This window comes from Canis aureus, chromosome 20 (genome assembly GCF_053574225.1).
Source record: "Canis aureus isolate CA01 chromosome 20, VMU_Caureus_v.1.0, whole genome shotgun sequence".
Taxonomy (NCBI): domain Eukaryota; kingdom Metazoa; phylum Chordata; class Mammalia; order Carnivora; family Canidae; genus Canis; species Canis aureus.
Genome location: NC_135630.1, coordinates 7918118 through 7933962, shown reverse-complemented (window position 1 = coordinate 7933962; position 15845 = coordinate 7918118). Strand labels below are relative to the sequence as shown.

The 15845-nt window shown below is 45.2% G+C and overlaps 1 protein-coding gene across 3 annotated transcripts in view; it reads right to left on the bottom strand.

Annotated features, from left to right (window-relative positions):
* The window catches only part of TBC1D9 (TBC1 domain family member 9), a 113669-nt gene that overhangs the window by 63845 nt on the left and 33979 nt on the right, over nt 1-15845 (bottom strand). The window contains exon 1 of one of the 3 annotated variants that reach the window (XM_077860939.1): nt 8962-9091. The exons of the other annotated variants lie outside the window; for them this stretch is intronic. The gene's annotated coding sequence lies outside the window, so the exon portion shown is untranslated. Of the gene's footprint in view, nt 1-8961; nt 9092-15845 lie in introns of those variants that run through there. 3 annotated transcript variants of the gene reach the window in all.

Here is a 15845-nt window from a genome sequence, read left to right as displayed (position 1 = left end):
ATCATTTTTGTCCTACAGGGGACACAATCAAGAAAGTGAAAGGGCAACACAGAAAGTGAAAGAAAATATTTCAAAACCATTTATCCGATAAGGGACTCGTTTCCAGAATATGTAAAGTACTGTTTACTTCATATGAAAATGCAAATAACCTAATAAAAAATAGGCAAAGGATCTGAAGAGACATTTCTCCAAAGAAGATATACAAACAGCCAACGAGCACATGAAAACAGACTCTGTATCATTGGGCATCAAGGAAATGCAAATCAAAACAAGTTACGCTTCACACCCACTAGGATGGCTTAACCAAGAAGAGAGGATATGAAGTATCGCCCAGGATGTGGAGAAACGGAAACCATCTACTGCTGGTGGGCATGTAAAATAGTGCAGCCACTTAGGAAAATCCTTTGGCAGATCCTCCAAAGGTCAAATGTGGAATTTACGTAAGACTCAGCAGCTCCACTCCTGGGTATATACTCAAGAGGACTGTACACGTACGTCCACACAAAAACTTGCACGTGGATGTCTTAATGGCCCTAAGTCGAAACAACCCAAATGTTCGCCAACTGAAGAAGGGATAAATAAAATGCAGGATATTGATACAACAGAATATTCTTCAGCAATAAAAGGAACGAAGTACTGGTAGAGGCTACCACACGGATGACCTCTAAGAACACTACGCTAAGGCTACGAGGCCAGATGCCAAAGACCGTATCTTGCAGAAGTCTATTTATAGGAAGAGTCTAGAATATGCAAATGTATAGAGACAGAAACAGATTCGTGGGCGCCTCAGGTTGAGGTGGGGAGGGGAGGGAAGGGTGTCCTGCTAATGGGTATAGGGCTTTTGGGGTGGGACAAAAAATGTCTTAAAGCTGAGTATGGTGATGGTCGTGCATCTGTGAATATACAAAAACCCATTCAATTGTCTACTTTCCACAGATGACGTGTTTGGTAGTGAATTACGTCTCAATTAAGCTGCTATTAATAATTTTTTTAAATGGCTTTGGGATAATCCTGATAGTGCTCGAGGCTGACAGGGGGAGGCTAATGTCCCCGGGTCCCTTGCTCTGTGACTGCGGAAATGAGTAGCACACAGGGAAGCAGGAAGCTCAGCGCGTGGCTCGTGGCAGGCTCTTCATGACGTCCTACTGAATCTGAACCGTCAGTTCTCCCAAAACTGTCACCACTAGTATCTCCTGACATGTCATCCTATGACAATGTCCCCATGTTTGGTTCCATCTCACTGTATCTGATACCTTGATGTGCAGGATGCCGCTGAAATCCACTTCCTTCTGCTCCAGCGGCGTGGGGTCACGGAAGGAGCTTTTGCGGAGTCACCTAGTGTTCAGGAGCTCAGTTCTGGCTCTGAATCTGTCATGACCAGTTCTGTGGCACAGACATGTCACTTAACTCTTCGATGCTTTGGCTGGCTCAGCTGTATAAAGTGATCATAACGGCACCTGCCTCCCTGAACCAGGTTTTTGAACCAAGAAGCGTACAGGAGGTCACCCATGGGCAAGTCCTACAGTTGTCCTTGGTCTCTGTCCAAGGACAGGAACCCAGTTAGGTTCACTCCAAACCACAGTGACCGTAGTCGACCTGAACATACCAGGAAAAACAAACTTCCACTAAAGTGAAAATTAATTAATTCATTTGTATAATCTGGCCTGTAAGAAATACATCAAAAATCCCTACAGCCTGCACTTTCCCAAGGGCTTTGTGAAGATCCACATAATGCCACACACATATGCATTTTTGTTTTCTCTACCGTGACGTGGATTTACTGCAAAGACCTCTAATTGTTTTTCAGGTATCTGCAGATGGACGAGCATATTAACAGGAAAGGCCGACAGGAGTGCCAGCTAACCTGGCAAACACAGGTACATCACTCGTAACTGAGGGTTTGTCACACTTCGCTCTTCTCGAATCAAAAGAAGAAATGAAATCCCCAGAATACTGGAAATGTCACATACGTTGGTTCTAAGGAATGCACACTTCAGGGTGGGCCTAGGAAATGCAGCCGAGGATTAGCTTACGCGGTTTAACGAGCCTCTGAAAGAATGTCATCGCAGATCAAGGTTCTTGCAAGGGCAGCAAGCACAGCTCACTGGACAGAGCAGCCAACGGCAGTCCCGCTTCTAGAATTCTTCAGGCCTGGCCCTGCCACCACCCAAGTCTCACAGCCGGCCTCCCTGAGCCTCAGTCTCCCCACCTTTAATGTCTCACTAGACTTCTATGCTCTATAACACGCAAGGGGTGGGGGGGAGGCCTCTGAAAAGGTCCAACCTAATCCAGTCATCTTAACCACCACCAATGTCCCCCGCTAGAAGACCCCGAGTGTGGGCTTCTGATTAGACACCAGCTCCTCAACGCTCCGTGTGCATTCATAGCTGGCACCACTAGCTCCCACTAAGATTTAGATGAAAACAAAGGGCACATACAAACCTACTGTAGGGGCCATGCTAAAATATTTTTTTTTAATATTTATTTATTTATTTATTTATTTATTTATTTATTTATTTATTTATTTATTTATTTATGATAGACACACACAGAGAGAGAGAGAGAGAGAGAGAGAGAGAGGCAGAGACCCAGGCAGAGGGAGAAGCAGGCTCCGTGCTGGGAGCCCGACGTGGGACTCGATCCCAGGACCCGGGGTTGCACCCTGGGCCGAAGGCAGGCACCAAACCGCTGAGCCACCCAGGGATCCCTGCTAAAATATTTTAAACTACGGACAGTATAGTGCTGTGACCCTCACATTAGGTGCACATACAAGTAGAAAATCGTTGTGAAAAATTCTTTTCGACAACTTGAGGTACCAGATACTCAGACAGAAAGTAACACTGTGAATCGGTACGCAGTTGGCCAACCGAATCAGTAAATACACCCTTCCACGTTAACCCGCGTGTGCCCTTGCCCTGGGTAACACGGACCACAATTCTCCCTCCCTTTGGGATGTTGTGCTTATGTGTCAACGCTCACCCGCCACGGCCGAAATGCCAAACCCCCAAGTGTGTGACACCTGTCTTCCTATCCCCCCCCTCCCATCCTGCTTCTGCAGGGCCTGTCGAATTCATCTAGAATTACTTGCACACTTGCCCCATTCCGCTTCCCCTCCTCTTCCCAGAGGGGCTCCTCCCGGTGCCTGGGGTCCGACTCCGACTCCCGGGTCCCCCACTTGTCTTGGAGCACGGTGAGCCCTGAGCACACACGTCATCACCGGAGGAGGGAGTAGTTTTGTTGTTTTTTGAAAACCGACATAATAAGTCGTCGCCGTGCTGCCTCGATGCTGTTGGTACAAAGAGTCAAGTCTCGGGGAGAGGGAAACCCGTGCTCCCGTGTCCACCGTCCATGCACCATACGAGAGGACGGGGTCCGGATCCAGGGCCCACCCCACCCCACCCGGAAAACCAACCCAGCAATCGAGACTTTCTCAGAAGGTCTCTTACTCACTCCTCTGAAATCGTTGTCAACCCTCCGGACCTTTGGACCTTTGGCCATTTCCCACACGACGCTGCTGCAGCCAGCCGGCTGTGGCTGGTCTTAAACGATCTTGATGGCCTGAGATAACGAAGTCAGACTATGGCCCTCAAAACAACTCTCCCCCACACCTACCTACTGTATTAGTTCGAGGGCATCTTGTTACATAAAAATGCTTTTGCAAGGAGGCTCAGAAAACACTACTAAGTCCGTACATTTAGGCTCTCCAGCGCCTTGGGGCGCGGGGGGTGGGTGACACACGGGGAGCCACGGCTTGCTCAGTGTCAGGAGAATGTGGGCCACATAGGCGCGTGCCTGTGACCATGATCAGTCACCTGCCCACGATCCTGGAGAGTGCAGGCCGCGTAGGCGTGTGCCCGTGACCATGATCACCTGCCCGCGATCCTGGAGCACCTTGCGGATAAAGCGGGCAAGGCCCTGAGGCCTACGAGGCCACAGCAGGCAGCACAAAGGTCAGACGGACCGCCACTACCTGTACCTACTCAGAGAGTGCCCTGCGGGCTCTACGCACTATTGTTAAATAAAGAATTTCGAAGCCACGGAAGACTATAGGAAATTGTAAATACACGCAATACAACTCTGACCTTTGACATTTAGCCTTACCTGCTTTGTTTTCCTTTTCAACCAAGAAAATGTAACACTCCTAGCAAAGGTCCCTTTGATGCCTCCTCCATCCCACCTCCCTCTCTCCATCCACCACTGTCAAGCTGCTTTGTATTCTTCTCATCCGGGTCCTTACACTTTAATTGCCCCATGGGTATGTACACTAATGCACATTTAACACTGATGCGCACTTTAAATTTTACATTAACGATAAAGAGTTCATATGGTTTGGCAACCTTTTTCACTCAATAAAACGGTTATAAGATCTACTCAGGTTAACCTTGTAAATCTGATTCACTCATTTTAAATGCTGTATGATATCCACTAGATAAATGCCAGTTACTTTTTCCTAATAAAGGACATTTGAATTTAACTATAACTTTTTCCCCCCTATAACAGGCACTGAAATCATTTTCATTGTTTGTGATGTTTTAAGCATATTAAAACATTTTAGAATGGAATTCTTGGGTCATAGGGGAAGTGTATCTTTAAACCTTATCAGACTTTACATAATTGCTTTCCAAAGTGATTGTGCCAACTTACTCTCACCAGGAAAGCGAAAGAATACATTTCTCCATAATGGTCCCAACATTATCCGTGGTTTGGTTTTGTTTTTCTAATTTTCACCAATCTCAAGGGTGAGAAATAGTAGCCATTTGTTGTTTTTAAGTAAGCTCGACAACACTGGAGCTTGAACTCACAACTCTGAGATCAAGAATTGCATGCTCTTCCAACTAACCAGCCAGGTGCCCCTCCATTTGTTGTTTAAATGTTGCATTTTTCCAATTATCAATGAGCTTGAGTAGCTTTTCCTGTTTATTGGCCATCCTGGTTTCCTATTCTGTGAGCTATGTGCCTTTCCTACTGAAATGACTTTTGCTGGAGATCTAGTGCAGAGATTTAGAATTTACCATTTAGAGGCTTCCACGAATATACAGCCTGATCAATTCATTTCACCAAATATATACGGATCTCCCTAAAGCCAAAGGAGCAGTACACTTGGGCTTACTTCTTTATATATATACTATATAAGTGGAGGAATCTGTGATCAGTATTTGCAAACTCCACTTCCATGGAAAGTTCCTGTAGGTCACAGGCTCCCACCTTCTCCTACCTGCTGATCCTAAGGTGCTACTGGTATGTCCCCCTGTAAGTCTTGCGCTGACGTTGGATTACGTGCTCTTAGGCAGAAAGTAATGAAACAGTAACGCCCAGAAGCAGCTGCTGACAGTTATCAACTCCAGCCACACCAGTTTTTATACTTCTCTCTCTCTCTTTATTTTTTTTATTGGAGTTCAATTTGCCAACATATAGCATAACATCCAGTGCTTATCCCACCAAGTGAAGAAAGAGAAATTAAGGAGTCAATCCCATTTACAATTGCACCCAAAAGCATAAGATACCTAGGAATAAACCTAACCAAAGAGGTAAAGGATCTATACCCTAAAAACTACAGAACACTTCTGAAAGAAATTAAGACACAAAGAGATGGAAAAATATTCCATGCTCATGGATTGGAAGAATTAATATTGTGAAAATGTCCATGCTACCCAGGACAATGTACACATTTAATGCAATCCCTATCAAAATACCGTGGACTTTCTTCAGAGAGTTGGAACAAATCATCTTAAGATTTGTGTGGAATCAGAAAAGACCCCAAATAGCCAGGGGAATTTTAAAAAAGAAAACCATAGCTGGGGGCATCACAATGCCAGATTTCAGGTTGTACTACAAAGCTGTGGTCATCAAGACAGTGTGGTCCTGGCACAAAAACAGACACATAGATCAATGGAACAGAATAGAGAACCCAGAAGTGGACCCTCAACTCTATGGTCAACTAATATTCTACAAAGCAGGAAAGACTATCCACTGGAAAAAGGACAGTCTCTTTAATAAATGGTGCTGGGAAAATTGGACATCCACATGCAGAAGAATGAAACTAGACCACTCTCTTGCACCAGACACAAAGATAAACTCTAAATGGATGAAAGATCTAAATGTGAGCAAGATTCCATCAAAATCCTAGAGGAGAACACAGGCCACAGTAACTTCTTGCAAGATACATCTATGAAGTCAAGGGAAACAAAAGCAAAAATCAACTATTGGGACTCCATCAAGATAAAAAGCTCCTGCACAGCAAAAGAAACAGTCAACAAAACTACAAGACAACCTACAGAATGGGAGAAGATATTTGCAAATGAGGTATCAGATAAAGGGCTAGTTTCCAAGATCTATAAAGAACTTCTTAAACTCAACAGCAAAGAAACAGACAATCCAATCATGAAATGGGCAAAAGACATGAACAGTTTTTATACTTCTCTTACTGAATCTTGTTTGTAGTTTCCCCCTAGCAGTCTGAGAGCTCCTGGAGGGCAGGCACAGCCTTGTTTATCCTGGGATTTCCAAAGCCTACAGTAAGTCCTGTAAGTTATGCTGAATATTTTATAAATTGGATCACAAAGTTTTCACCCTGATGGACATTGGGAGAAACCAAGAAATATTTTTAAACCTTATTCGGCTACCATAGTACCTAATAGGTTCTAGCAAATTGGCCTTAAATAATTAAAATTGTCCAAGAATCATTCAATGAAAGGAGACCAACACTTGCAAAAAGTTTGGAAAATCCCACCTTGATGCAGATCAGACTCACATCTAAACTTTGGACCATGGGAGACCAAATTCTCTAATTTTGAAGTCATCTGTCACTTTTCAATGAATACTGAGATTTATCTAGAATTAAGATGGATCAAAAGCAGAGATACTTAGGGAAAGCACAGGTCTTTCTATTCTCCTACTTTTGGAAACCAGTCCAGAGATTGGCAGCTGTAGCCCCCCCCCCCAAAAAAAAACCACAGAATTACCCCAAAGTTTAACTAGTTTAAAGTCTTGTGCCCACACACAGACTGGTAACCAATCTGCCCATCCTACCGGCCAGAGGACCCGGCGACAGATCAGGAAAACCATCGTGGGCACACAGCAGCACAGGGGGAGGCTGGAATTGCTGGGCGCGGGGTCAACTCCAAGCTCTCAGTGCCCCGAGTTCGTACAGTCACCAGGAACAGTGCACAGGTATACACGGGGGGACGCGACGCACTCCTGTCCTCTGTGCGAGACGCTGGGGACACAGGCTTGTCGGGAGGGGTGGCTGGGGCAGGAGAGGGGGGCAATCTATGGGGTTTCTCAGGTTCACAGCGTGAGAACAGGCTTTCCCGGGCTGCTGTCCTGCTCGCTATGGGACAGACAGGGCATGTTTTTAAGTGTTGCACACTTTCCAGCCCCTCTAGCATGTTTAGGTAAAGCAGGCACAGTTCAAACCACTGTTGGTGGTTTAAGAGACCGTCCACAACTCTCTCAACCTCAACAGCTGTGTCCCAGGACACGGCCCGAGAAGCACGGCCGCCTTACAATACGACCTGGCCTCTGTCTTGGGGGAGAGAGGAGAGCGCCCGTCTTACGTGTGTGCACACACACACATGCACACACACGGGGATTTGTCACCATTTGTGGAAAGATGAACTAATGAGAAGTTCGGTAACATAGGAAATACCCTGCCAACTCGGTCAATGAGGAGAGTACTTCCCAAACTATTGGTGACCAAGAATCCGTTTGGTTTTAGTTTCCAACCTGATAGAGACTGATACTTTTGTAAAACATGATATATGTGAAATGCAGGATCTATAGAATATGAAAAGAGACACAAACAACCCTCCAATTTTTTATTACTTAATCCAAGAAATTGCTCTAGGTTTCTAAATGCTTAATCTCAATTTCTGTTCCTTAGCTCAAGGCGCTGGCAAACACAAAGGTTGCAGACCAGGACTTTAACTAGCACTCAATCAGGAAGGCAATGCTGGAGGGCAGTAATTTTCTCAGGGCTGTGTTTATTAGGATCATACACATAGTTTTAAAGAGCACATTCAATTCTAATAATAACACATTTTTAAAAAAGATTGATTGATTGATTTATGAATGATAGACATAGAGAGAGAGAGAGGCAGAGACACAGGAGGAGGGAGAAGCAGGCCCCACGCAGGGAGCCCGATGTGGGACTCGATCCCGGGACTCCAGGATCACGCCCTGGGCCAAAGGCAGGCACTAAACCGCTGAGCCACCCAGGGATCCCCAACACATTTTTGTTTGGGAAATTGAAACAACTGTCTACCCACTGCAAAGTAAAACAAAACTCAACAAAATCATTTCTCAGTTGAAGGCAAGACTACATCAACAGGGGAGGCAGGAACACAATATACACTGTGCTGTGTATTTATCCCATGGGCACTGGTTTAGGAGTACAGAGAATCCACAGTCCTGCACTAGACGAGCCCTGGGAGACCCTTGACGCATTTCTTAACACAAGGGGGGCAGGCTCAGAGGCAGAAAGACAATGCTTAAGGGGCAGAGCATTCCCTCTGTAGTATTCCAAACTACTTCTGGGTTGTAGGGTCTTTGAAATTCATGCTTGCTTCTATAAGTACATTAGTTCCTCTTACTCGTAGTTTCACATTCCTGGGTTTCACATATGCCCAGTCAAGTGCCATCAGAAGGAGATGATCCTCCTTCTGAGTTGTGGTTTGGAGTTCGACAGCAGCCTCACCCTATGGCCCCATGCCTACGTCATCCACCTCGCTTCATCCCACCACGCAGGCGTTTTATCATCTCACGCTAGCAGAGGGTGAAAGTGAGTACAGTACAAGAAGACATGTTAAGTGAGAGAGACCACACTCACATAACTCTATTACAGTCTATTATTATAATTGTTCTATTTTCTTGGTGGTATGTCTGTAGAGGGAAAACACAGTATACGTAGGGTTCAGCGCGATCCCCAGGACCAGGCATCCATGAGGGGATCTTAGAACTTACCCCCCGCAGACAAGGGAAAACTGCACACAGAAGGTTAGAGCTCCAAAGGAGAGAAAGAAACCATGACGTTCATATTTTCCACCACAGAAGATAAAGCACAGGTGGGTTATACCTACGTAACTGCAGAAAATTGAAATCTGAAGACTGTTTCCTCAGCAAAGCCTTTGTCATATTAGCCAATTATTAGCCAATTATTAGCCAATCAGCAATTATTAGCCAATCAGTGCTGTTCACACCTGCCACGCACCCTTTGAAGGCCACGTCTTCCAGGAGCTGTTCCATTTCACCCTATAGGCCAGTCTCTTCAAGTTCCAAGCACCAACTCCTACAAAAAGGGAGGGTACTTGGAATTGGTTTTTCCTTCTCTTTGGGGCCGTGTCTGAGAAGGAATCATTATCATATTTTAATGCCTAACACCCCAGTTACGACCAGCTACATAATTTGCAGAGCCCCGTGCAAAAAGAAAATGCAAGCCCCTTTGCTCAAAAATTCTTGAGAATTTCCACACAACTAGTAGAACATTCACCCAAGCCTGGAGTCCCTTGAAATGCAAGTTCCTGAGCTATGGCACAGGCCACATACCCAGCAGGCTGGCTCCGACCCCAGCAGTGCGCTGGTGATTTCATCCCCACAGACAAGCTTGTTGTTCTCAGACTTTTATCGCAGACTCAAGTTTGCTCTGATATGGACCCATGAGGACAATGAACTGAATTTATTCAAAAAACACTCTAGATACCTGCGTGTCCTGGTTCTGCAAACAAGTCCTCAACCCAGAAAGAGGAAGGTAGATGCACTTTCCTTACCTTTACGGCTGCTCCCATACACGCAACAGGACGGCGTACTGCTTCTAACCTTGACTAGAGGCATGAAAACCTGAGACTGAGGGCTCAGGGCTGGCCAAGGTCCTCCTGGAGAGTGAAGGCGGAGGGGCCCTTTCGGTGCTGGCGGGAGTACTTCATCACTGTGAAGTCCACCGTTTTGTTTTGTTTTTTAAAGATTATTATTATTATTATTTTATTTATTCATGAGAGTCACAGAGAGAGAGAGAGAAGGGCAAAGACACAGGCAGAGGGAGAAGCAGGCTCCATGCAGGAAGCCCGACGTGGGATTCGATCCCGGGTCTCCAGGATCAGGTCCTGGGCTGGAGGCGGCGCTAACCCACTGAGCCACCCAGGCTGCCCAAGCCCACCGTTTCTAAGAGACAAGCCACATCCACCACCTCGGGGAAACCTGGGCGTGATGCCCCTCATACACCTACTGCCAGATGGACCACATTTGTAGGAGCCACTCACTGTCCCAAGATCACTGCCCACCCTCCTAATTCATGTGGCCCCTTCTCTATAATGAATTAATATCATGAAATAGAAGTAATTAGGAATTTTAAATTACATTTAGGTAATGACCTAATAGGTCTCAATAAGTTATAGTACATTTATGCAAAGACAGACATTTAAAATCATGCCCTTGGGGCACCTGGGTGGCTCGGTTGGTTAAGTACCTGCCTTCAGCTCAGGTCAGGATCTCAGGGTCCTGGGATCCAGGCCTGCATCAAGGCTCCCTTAGGAGCCTCCCTCAGTTGGGAGCCTACTTCTCCCTCCCTCTCTGCCCCTCCGCCCCCCTCATGCTCTTTCTCTCTCTCAAATAAATTAAATCTTTAAAAAATCATGTGCTCAAATATTATTGAATGATATATCTATGATAGTTAGTATGTTACATGAAGAGCACAAAACTATAATTTTTGTTCATGATTCCAATCAAAATATATTACTATATTATAAACTATAATAGATGTATCATTTTTAAAGACTACAAAATTAACATACTGGTGGGTAAAATATTTTCAATTTTTTCTGTATGGTTCTGAGTTTCCAAAAGTTTTTCAAATGTACATTCAATACTTTTATGATGCAAAAGAGTTTGTTTTTTTTGTTTGTTTGTTTGTTTGTTTTTTTTTTTTTTGGTTATCTCAATTTCCCACAACCTTCTACTTTGGGCTTTCTTTTACTCAAAGAAAGGTAAAAGCATTAAGCAAATAAATGGTTACTGTGTTTACAACGAAGCTGCTACTTCATTCAAGATCGTCACAGGTTAGTCATCTTGTTGCTAGCATGCAACCCCATAGGGAGGGGGTCAATATCTAAGAGCGGCATCCTCAAAAACACTCTGATGGAGAGGGTGCCTGGCCTTTATCTTTTAGAAATTTGTTTAAAGTTCATTTTTTCCCTCTAGTATACGAAGCACATCCATACCATAAACACATACACATTCAATCACACAGCACCAACTTCCTTAACTCATTTGTAGGGACTACACACCTAAACAACTAGCTTAAGTCAGGAAGTTGATATCCCATCCCCCCCCCCAAAAAAACCTGCAAACATTAGATGGGTGAAATTAGTTTTGCCACTTTCATTACTGAGTCTTCATTATAACTGTAAATACTCCCAGCGCTGCCTTTGGCTATGCAGATGTGCGGCAAAGAGGTTATGTGGGGACGTCTGGGTGGCTCAGCGGTTTAGCACCTGCCTTCAGCCCAGGCCATGACCCTGGAGACCCTGGATCAAGTCCCACGTCGGGCTCCCTACATGGAGCCTGCTTCTCCCTCTGCCTGTGTCTCTCATGAATAAATAATAAAATCTTAAAAAAAAAAAAAAAGAGGCTACGTGTGCTTGTAACTACATAGGAAATGTCTGGGAAGTTGTACATTAAACTGTTAACAATGGTTACTTCTGGGAAACGACATCAATATAGGGAGACACCCCACGGGGAAGAAATCAGACTCTTTTAACTAGTAGAGCTGCATTTTTAAAAGTAGTCTTTACGGACATCCACATGCAGAAGAATGAAACTAGACCACTCTCTTTCACCATACACAAAGATAAACTCAAAATGGATGAAAGATCTAAATGTGAGACAAGATTCCATCAAAATCCTAGAGGAGAACACAGGCAACACCCTTTTTGAACTCGGCCACAGTAACTTCTTGCAAGATACATCCACGAAGGCAAAAGAAACAAAAGCAAAAATGAACTATTGGGACTTCATCAAGATAAGAAGCTTTTGCACAGCAAAGGATACAGTCAACAAAACTCAAAGACAACCTACAGAATGGGAGAAGATATTTGCAAATGACATATCAGATAAAGGGCTAGTTTCCAAGATCTATAAAGAACTTATTAAACTCAACACCAGAGAAACAAACAATCCAATCATGAAATGGGCAAAAGACATGAACAGAAATCTCACAGAGGAAGACATAGACATGGCCAACATGCATATGAGAAAATGCTCTGCATCACTTGCCATCAGGGAAATACAAATCAAAACCACAATGAGATACCACCTCACACCAGTGAGAATGGGGCAAATTAACAAGGCAGGAAACAACAAATGTTGGAGAGGATGCGGAGAAAAGGGAACCCTCTTACACTGTTGGTGGGAATGTGAACTGGTGCAGCCACTCTGGAAAGCTGTGTGGAGGTTCCTCAAACAGTTAAAAATAGACCTGCCCTACGACCCAGCAATTGCACTGTTGGGGATTTACCCCAAAGATACAAATGCAATGAAACGCCGGGACATCTGCACCCCGATGTTTATAGCAGCAATGGCCACGATAGCCAAACTGTGGAAGGAGCCTCGGTGTCCAACGAAAGATGAATGGATAAAGAAGATGTGGTTTATGTATACAATGGAATATTACTCAGCTATTAGAAATGACAAATACCCACCATTTGCTTCAACGTGGATGGAACTGGAGGGTATTATGCTGAGTGAAGTAAGTCAGTCGGTGAAGGACAAACATTGTATGTTCTCATTCATGTGGGGAATATAAATAATAGTGAAAGGGAATAGAAGGGAAGGGAGAAGAAATGTGTGGGAAATATCAGAAAGGGAGACAGAACGTAAAGACTGCTAACTCTGGGAAACGAACTAGGGGTGGTAGAAGGGGAGGAGGGCGGGGGGTGGGAGTGAATGGGTGACGGGCACTGGGGGTTATTCTGTATGTTAGTAAATTGAACACCAATAAAAAATAAATTTAAAAAAAAAGTAGTCTTTACGGAACTCTAAAACTACAATCTTGTGTGTGTCCTACACTAAAGTAATAATACAAGAACTAATAAAGGAGTAACAGAACATGGCACCGAATGTCCTGCTGTAAGGCTTCAGGAAAGAAGAGACTATGTAGCCAAGGTGCTCTTGGCGACCCTAAGCACCTCTGCCTCGGGGTGCGGAGAGGTAGGGTGCCTGTCAGCAGGACCGTGGTGGGGCCCGACGCAGGGCTCGGGGTGGGCCCAAGTGAAGGACGCGCAGGCCAATCACACCCTCTTCCGGGGAATTTGAGCTGAGAAATGCTAAGAGAAAAATCGAAGGGCTACAGAAGCAGAAGATGAAAGGATGTCACGAGAAGGGAATGGACCAGGCAAGCCGGATGACAGGGAAGCAGCAACCCTGACTATAGAAAAGGCAGGAAGCAGAGGAGGAGGGAGCCAGCCATGGCACCAGGAGAGGGCGGAGGGCGGTGGCTGGGTGGTGGGTGACCCGGGGCTGGGGGGCGGGGTACGAGAGGGGCCATCTCCCGCCGCCTGGCTGCCCTAGAGCGCCCCAGCCTGGCCCCAGCGTCCTGGCAGCTACTGCCACCAGGGCTGCCAGGCCTCAGCTCCTTGCGCCCCGGAGCGCCACCCAAACCCTAGCCACCCCTGGGGCCTCAAAGGTGAACTGAGGAAACGTTCCCTCTGTACCGCGGGAAGACGGGTGTTACACAACCACGAGTGGAGGCATTCAACCACCACTTAATAATACGCTTTCCAGCCTGGCATCCCGATATCCTAGAACAGACAAAAATAGCGGCTGCAGAACTGCAATTAAAACAACCATGCTGTTGACAGCGGAGAGATATGGGAGCAGCCCAGCCTGACTACTGGGAACTTGGTCTGACGCCGTCACCTTGAAGGCCTGCACCCCCACTCGCATTCCCTCTTCAGAATTTTAGTTCGGGGTGCCTGGGTAGCTTGGCTGGGTGGCCAACTCTTGGTTGCAGCTCCGGTCATGGGTCAGGATCTCAGGGTCCTGGGATGGAGCCCCCCGTCTTTGGGCTCTCCACTCAGTGGGGAGTCGCCTTGAGGACTCTCTCTGCCCCTCACCCCTGCTAGCACACGCATGCACGCTCTCTCTCTCTCATCTAATAGACTGATATCTAGATAACTAGAAGAATTCCAGTTCTAGCTCAGCCTTAATGCACCTGGATAGGGCTAAAGGGATATTTCACAGAACACACTCGGTTTGGGATACATCAAGTGAAAGCAGCCTCACCTAAGGTCCAGGAAAGCTTTGAAGAGGAAAGTGAGCTGGGAGGACCTGAAAATAAAGAGGCTAAACAAGGAAGCTTACCAAATATGGTTTCCCTTGACAAAGCCAGGTGGATAGCAGCAAGGAATGCCCTATTTTGTCAAGTTGTCCATTATAATATTGTGTGTTTCCCAATACACGTAAACAACCTGCATATGCAGATGAGTCCCTTATGGAATACATGAGATCCAAATGAGATTTCTGAAGAAATAGTTCAGGGGATCCCTGGGTGGCTCAGCGGTTTAGCGCCTGCCTTTGGCCGAGGGCGCGATCCTGGAGTCCCGGGATCCAGTCCCATGTCGGGCTCCCGGCATGGAGCCTGCTTCTCCCTCCTCCTGTGTCTGCCCCCACCCCCCGCTCTCTATGTCTATCATGAATAAATAAATAAATAAATCTTAAAAAAAAAAAGAGAGAAATAGTTCAGGTATGGCCTAGAAATAGCCTATAAACTATTTGGAAAAATACTGATAGGGGATGGACAAAGGGATCACTGGCAATAAAAGAAAGCAGATCCCGAGGTGGGGCAGCGTTCCACTGCAAAATGACTTCAAAGTTGTTTCCAAGAAATTGTTCTTTTTTCACATTATGAACAATGTCATGACACAAGAGCCAGCAGTTACAACTACCAACCGTATGACGTCAGCAACGTCACTGCCTCATATATCCTCAGAGGTTGAAGAACAAAGATGAAAAGTGAGGGAAGTTATTGTTCATATTATTGCTTTACTAATGAATGGGGCAATTAAAGTAATAAAGGCCTTATTATGTTTCTTTCGCCTTGAATTATATCTGACCCCTAGCTCCTTAATCTGTAAGGGACACACATGTACATGCACACACCCACAGCATACGCACATGTACGCACACACACGCTATAGCACCTTATGCACGTTGAAAGCATGACCACTTAAACTGACTTTAGAGCAGTGTGGGCTCTGAAAGGCCCCTGAAAGTTTGGTTTTGATCTCTGGACTTAATGAAACACAATCAAAGAATAAGATCACATCAAAATAAATATTTTTATCTTTTTAAAAAGATAATCACATGCAAGAATCCCTTTTGTGCCAATGTTTCTCAACCAATATACTCTTTGAATAAACATGAATATTTCACTATCAGCTTGTTATGCCACCATGAACAGGATTCTGAACAGAATCACCTTATGTTCCCTGAATCAAGATGATACAGACAGAAAATTTTTGTCCCAACTGTCCTGTCATTTGTTTGAGAGAGAAATGGAGAAATAGAAGTAGAGGGAAAAAAAACCCTGTTTTTTAAAAAAGTTATCAGTTTTCTCTCTCAAAAATAAGTTGAATTTTAAAAGAGGGGGGCACCTGGGTGGCTCAACTGGCTAGGTGCCTGCCTTCGGCTCAGGCTGTGATCCCAGGGTCCTGAGATCGAGCCCCAAAGTGGGTTCCTTGCTCAGCAGGGAGCCTGCTTCTCCCTCTCCTTCTGCTCTCCCCCACTTGTGCACTGTCTCTCTCTCAAATAAATAAAATTCTTAAAAGATTATCAGTTATAAAATAACAATATTTTTT